This window comes from Loxodonta africana, chromosome 25 (genome assembly GCF_030014295.1).
Source record: "Loxodonta africana isolate mLoxAfr1 chromosome 25, mLoxAfr1.hap2, whole genome shotgun sequence".
Taxonomy (NCBI): Eukaryota; Metazoa; Chordata; class Mammalia; order Proboscidea; family Elephantidae; genus Loxodonta; species Loxodonta africana.
In genome coordinates, this window is record NC_087366.1 from 13,809,137 (window position 1) to 13,824,824 (window position 15,688).

Consider the following 15,688-nt stretch of genomic DNA (forward strand, 5'->3'; position numbering starts at 1 on the left):
GATGTGTGCAATGCACTAAGTTCAGAAGTTCTTAAGGTGAAGGGCCTTTGGAGCACGGCACCGACCAAACACCCTTCTAATGATGTGATCAACAGGTGTTTATTACTCATAGAATAAATACCACAGGTGTGAGTAGAACAGCAAACATCGTCATCAGGCAAGTTTCCCTGAAGTTAGGCTTTCAACGCACAGTAGGCATGTTATAATTGCCTCCAAATGTGCCCTACTTCGTACCGTGGGTGAGAATCCCTGAAGCCCCTGTCTTCTGCGGTTAATATACTAACAAGCTACAATGATTTTGTGCCAAACAGCATGTACAAGAAGAGCAGAGGAAAGGAGTAATAAAAGAGGAAATATGAAAGAGGTAATAAAAGGAGAAAAATAAACACACCCACTGCCGTTGAGGCCATTCCAACTCATAGCGACCTTATAGGACAGAGTAGAACTGCCCCATAGATTTTCCAAGGAGTGCCTGGTGTATTCGAACTGCCGAACTTTTGATTAGCAGCTGTAGCTCTTACCTGTTTAGGACTGAGTAAAACTACTTCATGGAGTTTCCAAGGCTGTAAATCTTTGTGGAAGCAGACTGCCACATCTTTCTCCCATGGAGCAGATGGTGAGCAGTCAAGTGCTTTAACCACTGAGCAACCAGGACTACTGTATCAAAGAGGAAGGGGGTAATTAAAGGAAAAAAAAGGTAATAAAAGAGGAAGGCCCCCTTCAAGCAAAGAATATTATTCGTTGCCCTTGTTCAAGCTGGGTGACAGTCTTCTAATCAGCTCTTCTAGACTTACTGGCACTGGTGAGTGAACAGTCCTTCGTCCTTTACCCCCAAAAGATAGTTTTGGATCCCTCAGAAGACAATCATCTCCCTCTAAGGAACACACTTTGTGTGTTTTAATATCTATTATGTTCACTAGTAGCTATGGAGATAGGGAGGGTGATTAAGTACGGTACACCTGTGTACCCAGCAATATGGGATCTAAGGATCAATATAAGACCGAAGAGAATTTTGCAAGCATTTTGTTGTTGTAAAAATGGCATGGTGACATCAGGGGTCCTCGAAATTCCTAAGGGAAGGAGAGAGAATTAATATCATCAGTCTAAGGCTGATTCCTGTGAGGTGGAGGTCAAACATACCTCCAAACTCCAACTTTTTTGTCAATTCTGACACTAGCCATCCCTCCTACAGCACTCTGTGCTTCTCTACTGGGTTCAATAATTTGTTGCAGTGGTCACACAGAACTCACAGACCATATTCATATTTGTGAGGTTTATTAGGAAAATAACAGGTTACAATTCAAGATCAGGATCAAATTGAAAGTAAAAGGAACAACTCAGGATACAGTTCTTCAATCAAGACAGCTTCTTCTTGGCAGCTGCCACTGCACTCTCTGGCTGGGCCCTGTCCTCTCAGCCTCGCCTCTGCCCTGCTTAGGTAAGTCTTACAAAAATCTTCAGCTCTGATGATAAACGCCCATTGGCACTCCACTCAGCCAATAAACCTCGGGTCGGAAGGAACTCAGCTCTCTCCCTGTGTCATCTAGCCCACTGTAGCTGCCTTTCTCCATGGGCCAGGAAGCCCAATGTACCATCTTGTGCCTATCTCCTGGTTCTGCTGCTGCCATTTGTCTGCTGCCACTTCTCACCATTTTGTGTCATCTCCGGTGTTACAACTCTCTCTGTCCCCTGGGTCTAAGAGGTTCTCAGCACAAGGACCCTGGATCCAAAGAACACGTTATGCTCCTGTCTCTTCTTGGGATTAGCTCCCTTTAAGCCTAACGGGACAGCAAGCCTGACCAATGCCCTCGTTAGGGTTCCAAACATCTTATTTGAATGGTCCCTCCCCACAAGAGTTCCATTCACCTTATCTGCATTATTAGCAGGCTGTTCAAGCACCTTATTTGTATAGACCCACCCAATCCTTTTGTGTGAGTCATGGCTAGAAGGGCCTTATTATTATAATTCACTACACCACAGTTGTATATTAACAATAATATATTTGAAAATTTCTTCAAAATGTGGCAACTATTTGAATTTGTTTTCAATGTAGCATGAATGTAAAATGATTGTGTATTTTGGTTGAAATGTTCAACTGAAGTATGTGTTGATTCAGCTGTATAGAAGTTACAGAAACCTATTCTAGATCATCATCATATAACCAAGTTCTTCCATTTGTTTCATTGCCTTAATTTGTCTTTGTATTTTAGGGACCATTTGTCCCACATGATCACATATAAGATAAACAGCACATCTGGATGCTATTAGTTTGCCTTTTCTTCATGTTAAAACAATACCTACTCTGTACTTTTCCCGGATTATAAAGTCAACACTTTTGTTTCTTAGTGACAATTGCACATATATGTTCCTGCTACATTTTCTTCCGCTACAGTTTTATAGGGTTGCTACGAGTCACAATCAACTCCATGGCAATGGTTTGGTTTTTTTGGTTTAAACGTTTGTTGGTAGTCATTTGAGCCACTTTAGTACATTCTGGCATCATGACAGATATTGGTACAACAGCCTAAAAAACAAGGAAGTTGGTCTGATCCAACTTGGAATATTGAGAGCCATTCGTATAAGGAAATGCTTCTCGGAGGAGTAATTGTGTGAAACTTTTGTATCATTTGGCTTCTGTACAGCCAAATAAGGCTTGCAAGTATGTTTACTATTTCCTTTGTGTTACTAAGAAGTTACGATTAAATGCACTCATAGGTACTCAAGTGAGTGAGTTATTTTGGGGTGAAAACAGTTTGTGATGCACTTCCTGGGCCATGGGACTGATATGTTCCACATGTGTGATGTACTTCATGAAACATGGGACCAATATGGCCCATTTGCATTAGTAACCTCCCTCCTGACATCTTTTTTATAGTGCTTGCCTGCCTGATAACATCTTTTATACATTTCCTGGGCTATGGCACCAATTAGTACAGTGTTTGTGATGTACTTCATGGGACATGGTACCAATAAGGCCCATTTGCAATTGGCACCCCATTTTTTTAATAAGAAGAAGACTACCCACAATGATTCAACATCCATTCCATCGGTGAAAAAACATAGCATCGCCAAATAATTCTAAAATAATAATAATAATGATAATGATTCATCCATGAAAGGGTTAATTATAGTTTACTTTCAAGTTATTTCATAAATTTTTTGAAACTCTAAAAAATCACACAACATCATAATAATGTGCTATAAAAAAGAATAATTATCATGAATTAATGATAAAAAGTACTAAGCTGGAAGTAGCAGATAAACATATACCTTATTTGTTTCCAGACTGCTGTACCTTTTATGGTTGACCCTCCATATTTGTGGCTTCCACATGTATGAATTCAACCGTGGAATGAAAATATTTGGAAAAAAAAGACATTTCCAAAAAGCAAAACTTGAATTTGCCTTGCGTCAAGCACTACACTGAATCTACCCTAAAGAAATGATGTGTAGGCATACCTTACTGTAGCCTCCCACCATTTCATAGGTCCTCAGTCTCTTCCCAGTACTCATTTGAGCATTGTTCAACTTATGTCTCATTCATTCACTACTTGTGTTTTGTCCAACCTTTGTTTCTGTGAAAAAATGGCTCCTAAGAAGCAATTAAGTAGTCAAAACAATCCCTCAAAAGTCAAGGAGTGTAAAGTGTTTCGACAAGAAAACAAAAATCTGAGATCTTTTGAAAAGTGGCATGTACCTTACCAAAGTGAGCTATAAATGTCTGTGAGAACGAACTCAATATTCATACAGTAAAGCAGAAAGTGGTAGTGGAAGTGCTGCCCCAACAATGGCAAAAATGTTCTCTCTGGTTTGTGATAAATTGCTTGCCAAGACTGAGAAAGAATTAAAAGTGTGGCTAGAGGACATGTCACAGAAGCATATCCCAGCTGATGGCAAAATTATGCATGAGAAATCACTTAGTCTCTATAAGCTCTACTGTAATGGAGTTGAGGAGAGTGAAAGAAAGGAGTTTAAAGCTAGTAAGGAATGGCTGGCTAGCTATGTAAAGTGCTTCAGACTCAAGAATTTAAAGATTATGGGAGAATTGGCATCGGCTAATGCTAAGGCAGCACTGGCATTCACAGAAGAGGTCAAGAAACTCGTAGAAGAGAACTTGAATCTTCCAGAGCAAGTGCTCAGTTGTGATGAAACAACTATTTACATAGCATTTACACCATAGTAGGTATTATAAGTAACCTAGAGATAAGTTAAATTATATGGGAGGACGTGCATAGCTTATATCCAAATACTACAGCATTTTAAATGAGACTTGAGCATCTGTGAATTTTGGTATCCGTGGGGGGTCCTGGAACCAATCCCTTACAGATACCAAGGGACAATTGTACTAAAAACTTGGTTGCTTACAACAACACACATTTATCCTCTTATACTTCCAGAAACAAGAAGACCAAAAATAGTTTCACAGGGCTAAAGGCAAAGCGTTGGCAAGGCCAGTTCTGTCTGGATGCTCTAGGGTAGAATCTGTTTCCTTGCCTTTTCTAGCATCTAGACACTGCCTGCATTCTTGACTTGCTATCCCTTTCTTGCATCACTCCAACCTCTTGTTTGTATCATCACATATTCTACTTCCTCTTCTATTGTCAAGTCTCCTTCTACTTCCCTCTTGTAAGAATTCATGTTATTGTTTAACTCACCAGAAATATCCAGAATCTCTCCATTTCAAGGTCCTTAACTTAATTCCATCAACAAAGTCCCCTTTTCTGTATAAGGTAATAATAACAAGTTCTGGCAATTAAGACATGGCTGTCTTTGGGGGTCATTATAGAGTCTACCACATGTACCCATGCATTAAATCACATTATGGTGTCACTTGTAGGTCAAAAAATATTAGAATGGGGTACAAAAAATTGTAAATTATTTAAATATTTTTTATAATTTAAATATTGTATAATAAAAAGATATAGAGCATAGAAATTCAAGAGAATTTCTGCCATTGTTTTTAGTGTGATATTCACCTAGTGACTCGATATATCATGCAGGCCCCATTCTAGCGGTACTCATGAAACAGTCAACAACAAAGAAACACCTTTGAAGAAGATTTCAGAAAGCAATATTTACTTTATTCATTATGATATTTAGGGCTTCATTATGCAAATCATTAGTGCATTAAAACAATGTTTTGTTTTAAGACTAGCTTATTGTTTAATGAAGAAAAGAGTCATTATGTCTTAAACCAGAATACCAAATTGACAATGAATGCAATAATAAAATAAAAATGTGTTAAGAGACGTGGAGCCAAGATAGCAGAATAGACAGATGTTTCCAGAGAGCCCTCTTTACAACAAAGACATGAAAAAACAAGTGAAACGAGTATATTTGTGACAAGCTAGGAGACCTGAGCATCAAAGGTAAGCTTAGACAACGAACCGAGGGGCAGGGGAAGGAAAAGAGCGTTCAGAAGTGGAGAGGAGTTACAGAATCTAAATCACAGGGAGCCCTCAGGCACCATTCCCAGAGCAGCGGAGGCAGCGGCGGGCTGGTACTAGCGTTTGGCTGCAGTTTCCTCAGGGAGAAGCAGCCAGCCACACAGCCTACTCACAACTCTGGAACCTGAGGAGAACGGTGCTCTCAGCAAAAGCTAAGTACTTGCATATATTTCACCACACCCCCTAACCCCCAAGCTGGCTTCAGTGGCTGAATCTCTGGGCCTAAGATAGACCCTGGTGAGCACCTAGAGCCATCCTCCCGGCCTTGGGGAAGGAAAAAAATTGCAGTTGGGGGGAAAAGATGATTTGCTAGCTCCATTAACTGGGGGAGCTCAGGGCAGAAGCCGCTCCTCTCCAGGCATAAACTATCCATGGACTTTGAGTGCCTTTCCCTTCTGCATAGACCTGTGTGGGCCTATTTCGGGAGAATAGGCCCTTGTTGGCAAACTCCAACCATTTCAGAGGTGCGGTGGAAAGGTGGGCTTTTGATGTTTGACAATACTTTGCCCATTAAACAAGGTCCTCACCTACCCACATCAGGGACCTAAGGACTGGTAGCTCCACTCAGGTCACCCAGCCACCCACAACAGGGGTCCAAAAATAACTGCTACCTCCCAGTCCTTACAACCAAGAACTTTGGGTGCCTATGGTCCCTCTGCAGAACCCACCCACCAGCGTGCTCTAGAGAACAGGGACACATTTTCCTCAGAGACACTTGGGGGTCGGTTCTCAGCCCCCTCCTTTGTCCAGAGCGTGACCCCCCTGCTGCAATCAGATACCAGTACATACGCTAATCACCCCTGCCCCTCTAAGACTGTAGGACAGAGCATGTACCACAGACTTGATGATCAGCTACCTGGAAACCTGAGCTGAATTCATACAAGAAAACTGAATGGACTCCTAGACTGATATACATGATAACAGCTCCAGCCAGCTGGGGACAGGACACTAGAGCTCCAAAGGTGAAAATAATCAAAGTAGCTCACTCAAGCAGCCCATAGGGGTATACCAAAACAAAACAAAGCAAGCAGCTACAACTCAGTAAGCAAGCATAAATTAATACAATGACTTATACATGGCTCGGAGACAACAGTCAATATCAAGCCACATAAAGAAACAGACCATGATCACCTCAACAGGCTCTCAAAACAAAGAATCCAGGGGTCTTTTAGATGAAAGTGCTTTCCTGGAATTACCAGATGCAGAATACAAAAGTTTAATATACAGAAACCAGACATCAGAAAGGAAATGAGGCAATACGCAGAACAAGCCAAGGAACACACAGATGAAGCAATTGAAGAAATTAGAAAGATTATTCAGGAACATAATGAGAAGTTTAATAAGCTGGAAAAATCCATAGACAGACAGTAATCAGAAATTCAGAAGATTAACAATAAAATTACAGAAGTAGACAACTCAGTAGAAAATCAGAGGAGCAGAATTGAGCAAGTAGAAGCTAGAATTTCTGAACTCGAAGATAAATCACTTGGCACTAATATATTTGAAGAAAAATCAGATAAAAGAATTAAAAAAAATGAATGAACCTTAAGAATCACGTGGGACTCTATCAAAAGAAAATAACCTACGAGAGACTGGAGTACCAGAACAGGGAGGAATAACAGAAAATACAGAGAAAATTGTTGAATATTTGTTGGCAGAAAACTTCCCTGATGTTGTGAAAGATGAGAAGATATCTATCCAAGATGCTCATCAAATTCCACATAAGGTAGAACTGAAAAGAAAGCCACCAAGACATATTATAATCAAACTTGCCAAAACCAAAGATAAAGAGAGAATTATAAGAGCAGCGAGGTATAAAAGAAAAGTCATCTACAAAGGACAGCCAATACGAATAACCTCAGACTACTCGGCAGAACCCACGCAGGTAAGAAGGCAACGGGATGACATACTTAAAAAATTGAAGGAAAAAAATTGCCTGCCAAGAATCGTATATCCATCAAAACTGTCTCTTAAATATGAAGGGGAAATTAAGACATTTCCAGATAAACACAAGTTGAGGGAATTCATAAAAACCAAACCAAAACTACAAGAAATACCAAAGGGAGTTCTTTGGTTAGAAAATAAATAATATAAGGTGTCAACCCAAGACTAGAACTCTGGGCAGAGCAACCAGAAATCAACCCAGAGAAATCCAAAAAAACAAAACAAGATTATAAAAAAAAAAAGCCCCAAACAGGGTAACAGTGGTGTTATTATATAAAAGAAGACAACATTAAAATGATAAAGAGGGACTAAGAAATGTAATCATACACCTTCCACATGGAGAGGAAGATTCGGCGATACAAAGAAATAAAAGTTAATTTTAAATTTAGAAAAATAAGGGTAAATAATAAGGTAACCACAAAGGAGACAAACTATCCTACTCATCAAAATAAAATACAAGGGAAAAATACAGACTCAGCAGAAACAAAATCAACAACAACAAATATGAGGAAAAGACAATATATAAAGAAAATCTACCCAGCACGTAAAATCAAATGGGAAAAAGAAACTCAACACACAAAAAAGACATCAAAATGATAGCACTAAATTCATACCTATCCATAATTACCATGAATGTAAATGGACTAAATGTACCAATAAAGAGCAAAAGATATGAATAAACACTTCACTAAAGAAGACATTGAGGTAGCTAAGATACATGAGGAAATGTTCACGATCATTAGCCATTAGAGAAATGCAGATCAAAACTACAAAGAGATTTCATCTCACTCCAACAAGGGTGGCATTAATCCAAAAAACACAAAAGAATAAATGTTGGAGTGGCTGTGGAGAGATTTGAACACTAATACACTGATGGTGGGAATGTCAAATGGTGTAACCACTTTGGAAATTGATTTGGCCTTTCCTTAAATAGCTAGAAATAGAACTACCATACGATCCAGCAATCCCACTCTTTGGAATATATCCTAGAGAAATAAGAGCCTTTACACGATCAGGTATATGCACACCCATGTTTACTGCAGCACTGTTTACAGTAGCAAAAAGATGGAAGCAACCAAGGTGCCCATCAACAGATGAATGGATAAATAAATTAATATGTACCTTCACACAACGGAATACTACGCATCGATAAAGAACAGTAAAGAATCTCTGAAACATTTCATAACACGGAGGAACCTGGAAGGCATTACGCTGAGTGAAATTAGTCAGTTGGAAAAGAGCAAATATCCTTTAAGACCACAATTATAAGAACTTGAGAAATAATTTAAACTGAGAAGAAAACATTCTTTTTTGGTTAGTAGAGGGGGGAGGTAGGGAGGCTGGGAAAGGGGTATTCATTAATTAGTAGATAAGAATTACTCTAGGTCAAGGGAAAGACAGCACACAATACAGGGGAGGTCAGCACAATTGGACTAAACCAAAAGCAAAGAAGTTTCCTGAATAAACTGAATGCTTCAAAGGCCAGTGTAGCAGGGGCAGGACTCTGGGGACCATGGTTTTAGGGGACATCTAAGTCAATGGGCATAGTAAAATCTAATAAGAAAATATTCTTCATCTCACTTTGAAGAGTGGTGTCTGGGGTCTTAAACGCTAGCAAGCAGCCATCTAAGATGCATCAATTGGTCTCAACCCACCTGGATCAAAGGAGAATGAAGAACACCAAGGACACAAGGTGATTATGAGCCCAAGAGACAGAAAGGGCCACATGAACCAGCGACTACATTATCCTGAGACCAGAAGAACTAGATGGTGCCTGGCTACAACCGATGACCGCCCTGACAGGGAACACAACAGAGAACCCCTGAGGGAGCAGGAGAGCAGTGGGTTGCAGATCCCAAATTCTCATAAGAGTAGACTTAACGGTCTGACTGAGACTGGAAGGACCTCAGTGGTCATGGCCCCCAGACCTTCTGTTGCCCCAGGACAGGAACCATTCCCGAAGCCAACTCTTCAGACTTGGATTGGACTGGCAAGGGTTTAGAGAGGCATGCTGGTGAGGAGTGAGCTTCTTGGATCAGGTAGACACTTGAGACTATGTTGGCGTCTCCTGCCTGGAGGGGAGATGAGAGGGTGGAGGGGGTTAGAAGCTGACAAAATGGACACGAAAAGAGAGAGTGGACGGAGAGAGCGGGCTGTCTCATTATGGGGGAGAGTAATTGGGAGTGTGTAGCAAGGTGTATATGGGTTCCTGTGTGAGAGACTGACTTGATTTGTAAACTTTCACTTAAAGCACAATAAAAATTATTTTAAAAAAGTGTTAACCACATCAATAATAATTGTGTTTCAGAAAAGTATCATCGATTTTGTGCTGTTAATTTCAGTTTTGTTGTTTTTGAGCTATTTTATATTCAAATTATAAAATTATCTTGGGTTATAGTTGTATATAACAACTGAGTATAAAGGATTTGCATTTCATTGACTATAGACACACACACGTATTTATGTAACACTATGATAAAATATAATAAATCAACACTGAGGATCTGTAGGGAAGCCTGCCTTAATATGTACCTTCACAAAGCCAAAATTCAGGGTGCATTTATTTTCTCTACAGGATCTAGATTTTCAGTCAACATTTCATCTTCCCAAAATACAATGCAATATATTTTCATCAAAACTAAATCATAAAAGCTTTTATTGCACTGATAAATAAATACAAATATACTAGACAATTAAAATACAAAGCAAACTAGTACATGTCTGAAGATGTACAAAGTTTAAGAGAAACATTAAATAGGAGAGAGGTGATCAGAAAAATGTAATATTAATAACAAACCCAAGGTTATCTTACTCTTTGACTTATTTTTTTTTTTTTGAGTCTTATTTTGCAGTTTTTCTAAAGAGGAAAGAAAATAATCCTAGTATCTCACTCCCATATGCATATCTAGAAAATGTTCTAATTTTCAGTTGTCTATTTACTTCAAATAAAGATTGAACCTAACCACAGCAGGCCATTACCACAAAGTGCCAACTTGTTTGTCAGAACCTGTAAAGTTTAGAACAATAAGAAACTACATCAAAGGACAGAACAGAGTACTCTAACTAGTTCAATGGACTCTGGACACGCGTACAAAAATTGATAACACTTTACCCTAGGAAATGAGTTAAAAATCTAGCCATAACTCACATAATAAAAAATACTCACCATATGACAGGTCCAGGACCCCTGAGTCAAAAGACCAAACTGTTAGAAAAGAAAAACAAGAAAAGCTCACCCAATTATGATCTTAGTTCTTTGTCTTTAACCTATCACAGTCTGTAAGTAATTTACTCATAGGTGTGTGTTCCATGATTGTGAAGGGCATGTTGAAAGACTCTTACTCACAACAAATCAGCACCTGTCAAAATTATATAAAAAACTCTTATAGATTGTACCATTTAGGATTTTGGTCTGTTTATAGCCTGAGCGCTTGCAGCAAATTTCCCATTTTTGTTTTCTGATAAGTCTCCATAAAAATCTCTTTGTTTCAGTAGGCTTTGGTGAAAGTTGCTTTGCTACAACAGATTGACACAGAGTGACCAGGGTCTTCACTAGCAAATTCCTCCTTGGATCTCCAGGAGACCTGAACTGCTTGTTGGTGCCACAGTTGGTCCATTGTATTCTGCTTCTTGAACTCCGCATCCCTTCAGAGATCTTCTGACTGAGGTAAGTACTATCAAAGTATGAACTTTATTTCTTTTTTCATAATAGAAGATATTATTGTGATGTATTTCTGTTAAAACTGGTTTGGTAACTTTTGTTTGAAGAGTCATTTTTGAGATTTTTGTTTGAGAGCTTCACCTGAATATCTTTTGGTAAAACTGCAGGTATTGATTTTATGGTTGTGTTCCTGTTTTTGTCTCCTGTTCTTTTCTGCGTTAGCTAACAAAGGAAAATGGGAAATCGTAATAACAAAAGTGACAAAAGCCCCCCATCCATGATCTCTGCTGCTTACATGGTTGGAAACGTTGGTGCCACTGCTGGTCAGTGTTTAGAAAAATGGCATAATCTCACTAAGGACTGTGAGGCTGAACATTGGCCCCTATGGGGAAATTTTGATTTGGCTAAAATATTATATTGAGGGTCTCATGTAAAGCAACCAGAGTGGGAAATTTTTTTTTATGATTGATATTTTGAAGTATTTAAATGACAACATCGTGACAAATTTGCCTCCCTACAAAAAGTAGAGTCTAAGCAAGTCAAACAAATTAAAAAATTTCAAAAAGGGTTGGAAAGCAGAACAAAATTGGACTCAGTCAAATCATTGCCTCTAAATCTCTGTCAAGACTTAGAGAGTTCAGCTTTATCTGAAATGCCATTTGCTAGGTCAGAAGATATTGGGCCCACCATGTCCTTGATAGTTAAACAAAGTACTGAAGTGGGGAACCTTGAGATCTCCTTCCATCCATGGTCTAAGGCTGAATTTAGGGCCTTTATAAAAGAATCCCTTGATCTGAGGGAAAGTTCCCACAAATCTATTTAGGAAATTAGCCTGATGCCACTGATATCTGTATTTGTTAAACATGTTGTTAGGTCCCGGTGACGCCCATCAGTGGATAGAAACAGCAAGATGGGTAGACTCTGAAAAAAAAACTTTCAGTGTCTCTATAGATGCCTAAGGTACAACTGTTAGAATCAAAACCAAGAAATTATAGACTCTTTCTTCAAAGCTTTCTCTGAAAAAATCAATTGGGCTAAATTACAAGCTTGCAATCAAGAAAAATATTAATCCACCTGTAATTACAGAGATAAAACACTTTGTTGTTGAATGATTTTCAGCTTATAGCAACCCTACAAGACAGAGTAGAACTGTCCCATATGGTTCCCAAGGAGCAGTTGGTGGATTGGGATTACCAACCTTTTTGGTTAGCAGCCACATCTTAACCACTATGCAACCAGGGCTCCAATTATAGAGATAGGTTAACTAAAATGTTTATTGACTGTTCAGGGTTAAAAATTATTGATAGGGCTAAGGTTACCTTTAAATCACTTTTTGTAGGGGGATTGAATCCTGAATTAGCCCAAACGGTAAAAAAGCATCAGTTTTTTTTTTTTAAGTTGGGAAAGTATTGATACTTCTGAATAAGCCACTTTAGCCTATAAATTAAACTATGGAACAGTAAAAGAAAGCAGCTGAGAAAAAAAATTCAAAGAAAATGAAGAAAAATTTATGGCTCTCCAATTATAGCAGTAACAGAAACCTATGAGAGCAAAGCCAAAACTACAGAATTCTCCCACCAACAATATTGCTCCCATTGTCTCCCATCGTCTGTGTCATGGATTGTGTCCCCCAAAATATATCAACTTGGCTACGTTATGATTCCCTTGTATGATTGTGTGATTGTCTACCATTTTATCTTCTGATGTGATTTCCCTGTACGTTATAAATCCTATCACTCTGATGTAATAAGACGGACTAGCAGCAGTTATATTGACGAGATCTACAAGATTAGGTAGTGTCTTAAGCCAATCTCTTTTGAGGTATAAAAGAGATAAGTGAGCAGAGAGATGTGGGAACCTCATAACACCAAGAACACAGCACCAGGAGCAGAACACATTCTCTGGACCTGAGGTTCCTCTGCTGAGATGCTCCCAGACCAAGGGAAGGCTGATGTCTAGAACCGACGAGAAAGAAAGCCTCCTGGAGCTGACGCCCTGAATTTGGACTTGTAGCCTACTAGACAGTGAGAGAATAAATTTATCTTTGTTAAAGCCATCCACTTGTAGTATTTATGTTATAGCATCATTAGATAAGTAAGAAAGTCTGTAACTATTGAAAGCAACATGGTCATTTTAAAACCACTTGTTTTAAGCTCAAGAACAAACAAAAGGTGACTCCTTCAGCACCACTTTTAGAAAAATCAATGTGACAATGCTCTGGGGAGCTTTATAGAGGCTTTGGCAATAGTCCCCTTGTCCCAGTGGGGAGAATCAATGCTCCAAGTAAATGGGGATCCTTGTACTTTTTTGTGGACACAGGTGTGACACTGTTGGCAACCAACCCTACAAGTTTGCAAACCCCTATTTCCTGGAGTACTCAGACTTCTCATGTCAAAGCGGTTTCCAATGAGGAACAAATTTTAACCTGTTCTTTATCCATACCAGTTTATTTAGGGTCAATAGAAGACTTCCATCAATTTTTACTAAGCAAGAGTACTTCTGTAAATTTGTTAGGGCGTGACTTTCTTTCCAAATGAAAATGCCCTATTTAGTTCACAGATGCAGGGAATATGTTACTCAATTCCCCTGATGTTGAAAATGAAGATGAGACCCAAATGCCTGAGGCTGAAGAAACTTTGTTTATTGCAAGATCTTTTGGTATTGGAGGACAAGGGTACCCTGCCCTTAGAAAAAGAGACTCAAATTCTTAGTCAAATGCTGTCACAATTATGGGCCTCCTCATTGATCGGTGTCGGTAGCATTCTGTAGGCTGAACCTAATAAAGTCCCAGTAGACCCCACTAAGCCCTAACCTAAAGTAGCTGAATAACCTTTAAAATCTGAGGCAAAGGAAGGACTGAAACTTATCATTTAAGATTTCTTAGAAGGGATTAATTGTAATATCCCAGTATTTCCTGTCAGAAAACCTAACAACTGCAGTTGGAGATTTCTACAAGATCTTAGAGCTATTGAGCACATTGTTATCCCTCAAACCCCTGTTGTTCCAATTCACATTTGCTATTAGCCCAAAGTCTACCAAACACAGCATGTTTTACAATCATTGACCTCTGTAATGCTTTTTTCAGTATTCTGTTCATCCAGACAGCCAATTTTTGTTTGCTTGTATGTGGAATAATCAACAATACTCTTGGACCATCAGGCCCCAATGATTCACTGAGAGCCTAACCTACTTTTCCCAGATTTTACATGCTGACTTATTGCCTTTACAGTTTAAACATATATTTGTGTTACTCCAGTATGTTGATGATCTCTTAGTCTGTTCTTACACCAAACAAACAAACATACAGGATAGTCTTCTGTTATTACATCACCTGACTGTTAGAGGGCATAAGGCACCCAGGGAAAAACTATAGTTTGCCCTTCCACAAGTAAAATATCTTTGTTATTTAATATCAGCAGAAGGAATTTGAATTGACCCAAAATGAAAAGAATCTATTTTCCCCTAAACTATACCTACAACAAAGAAACAGAGAAGGGGGGTTTTAGGATTATGTGGCTATTGTAGAGCTGGGATTCCAAATTTCTCTTTGTTAGCACAACCTCTCAATATCTTAAAGGTAATATCTTTTGAATCTTTCCAGCTATCTGTGGAGCTGTGCTAGCCATAGCTAAGTTAAAAGAATCTGTAACTCACACTCCAGCTCTTGTACTCCCTAATTATTCTTTAGATTTCTCTCTTTCCTTTCTGAAAGAGACGGGAATGCCTTAGGAGTCTTAACTTGAAGCATGGATACAGAGGCTTGTAGTATACAGTTAGATTCAGTAGCCAAAGCTTATCCTCCATGTCTTTGAGTGGTTGCAGCCACTGCCAAATTAGTAGAAACAACAGCTGATATAATATTGGAAAATAATATAGATACATATGTTCCACATGCAGTTTCTACTATCTTAAACTCTGTTCTAACCTAATAACTCTCTGCTAGCCCACTAACTTCATATGAAACTCTTCTAATTGCCCCCCAGCCTTAGATTACACAGTGTAAAAAAAAAAAAAAAAAAAAGGGGGCTTAAATCCAGCTACCCTCATGCCCAATTCCAATGATAATGCAATTTATCATGACAGTTTTGATTTAACAGATCAACTTTTATCTCCCAGAATCTAGCTGCAAGATATTACACTCTCCAACACTTCACTTCTGCTGTCTGTAGATGGCTCCTACCTAAAACCTGAAGCTTCTAGTTCTAGGTATCAAGGAGGATATGCCATCACTACCACAATAGAGGTATTGGAAAGCAGATGCTGGCTGAGGTAACCTCGGCCCAACAAACCTAGCTTAAATTCTTAACAACAGCATGTAAGTTGACACAAGGCAAGTCAGTCACTATATACACTGATTCTTATTATGGGTATGGAATAATTTATGATTTTAGAATATTATGGAAATAGAGTGGATTTTTAACATCCTCAGGACAACTCATAAAAAATGGTACTTAAGTAGCCAGTTTGCTGGAAGCCCTCTTTTACTTTCTGAAATAGCAGTAATAAAAATACAAGTTCATCGACCCAAGAAGAAACCCTGGTGGCGTAGTGGTTAGGTGCTATGGCTGCCAACCGAAGGGTCGGCAGTTCAAACCCGCCAGGCGCTCCTTGGAAACTCTATGCAGCAGTTCTACTC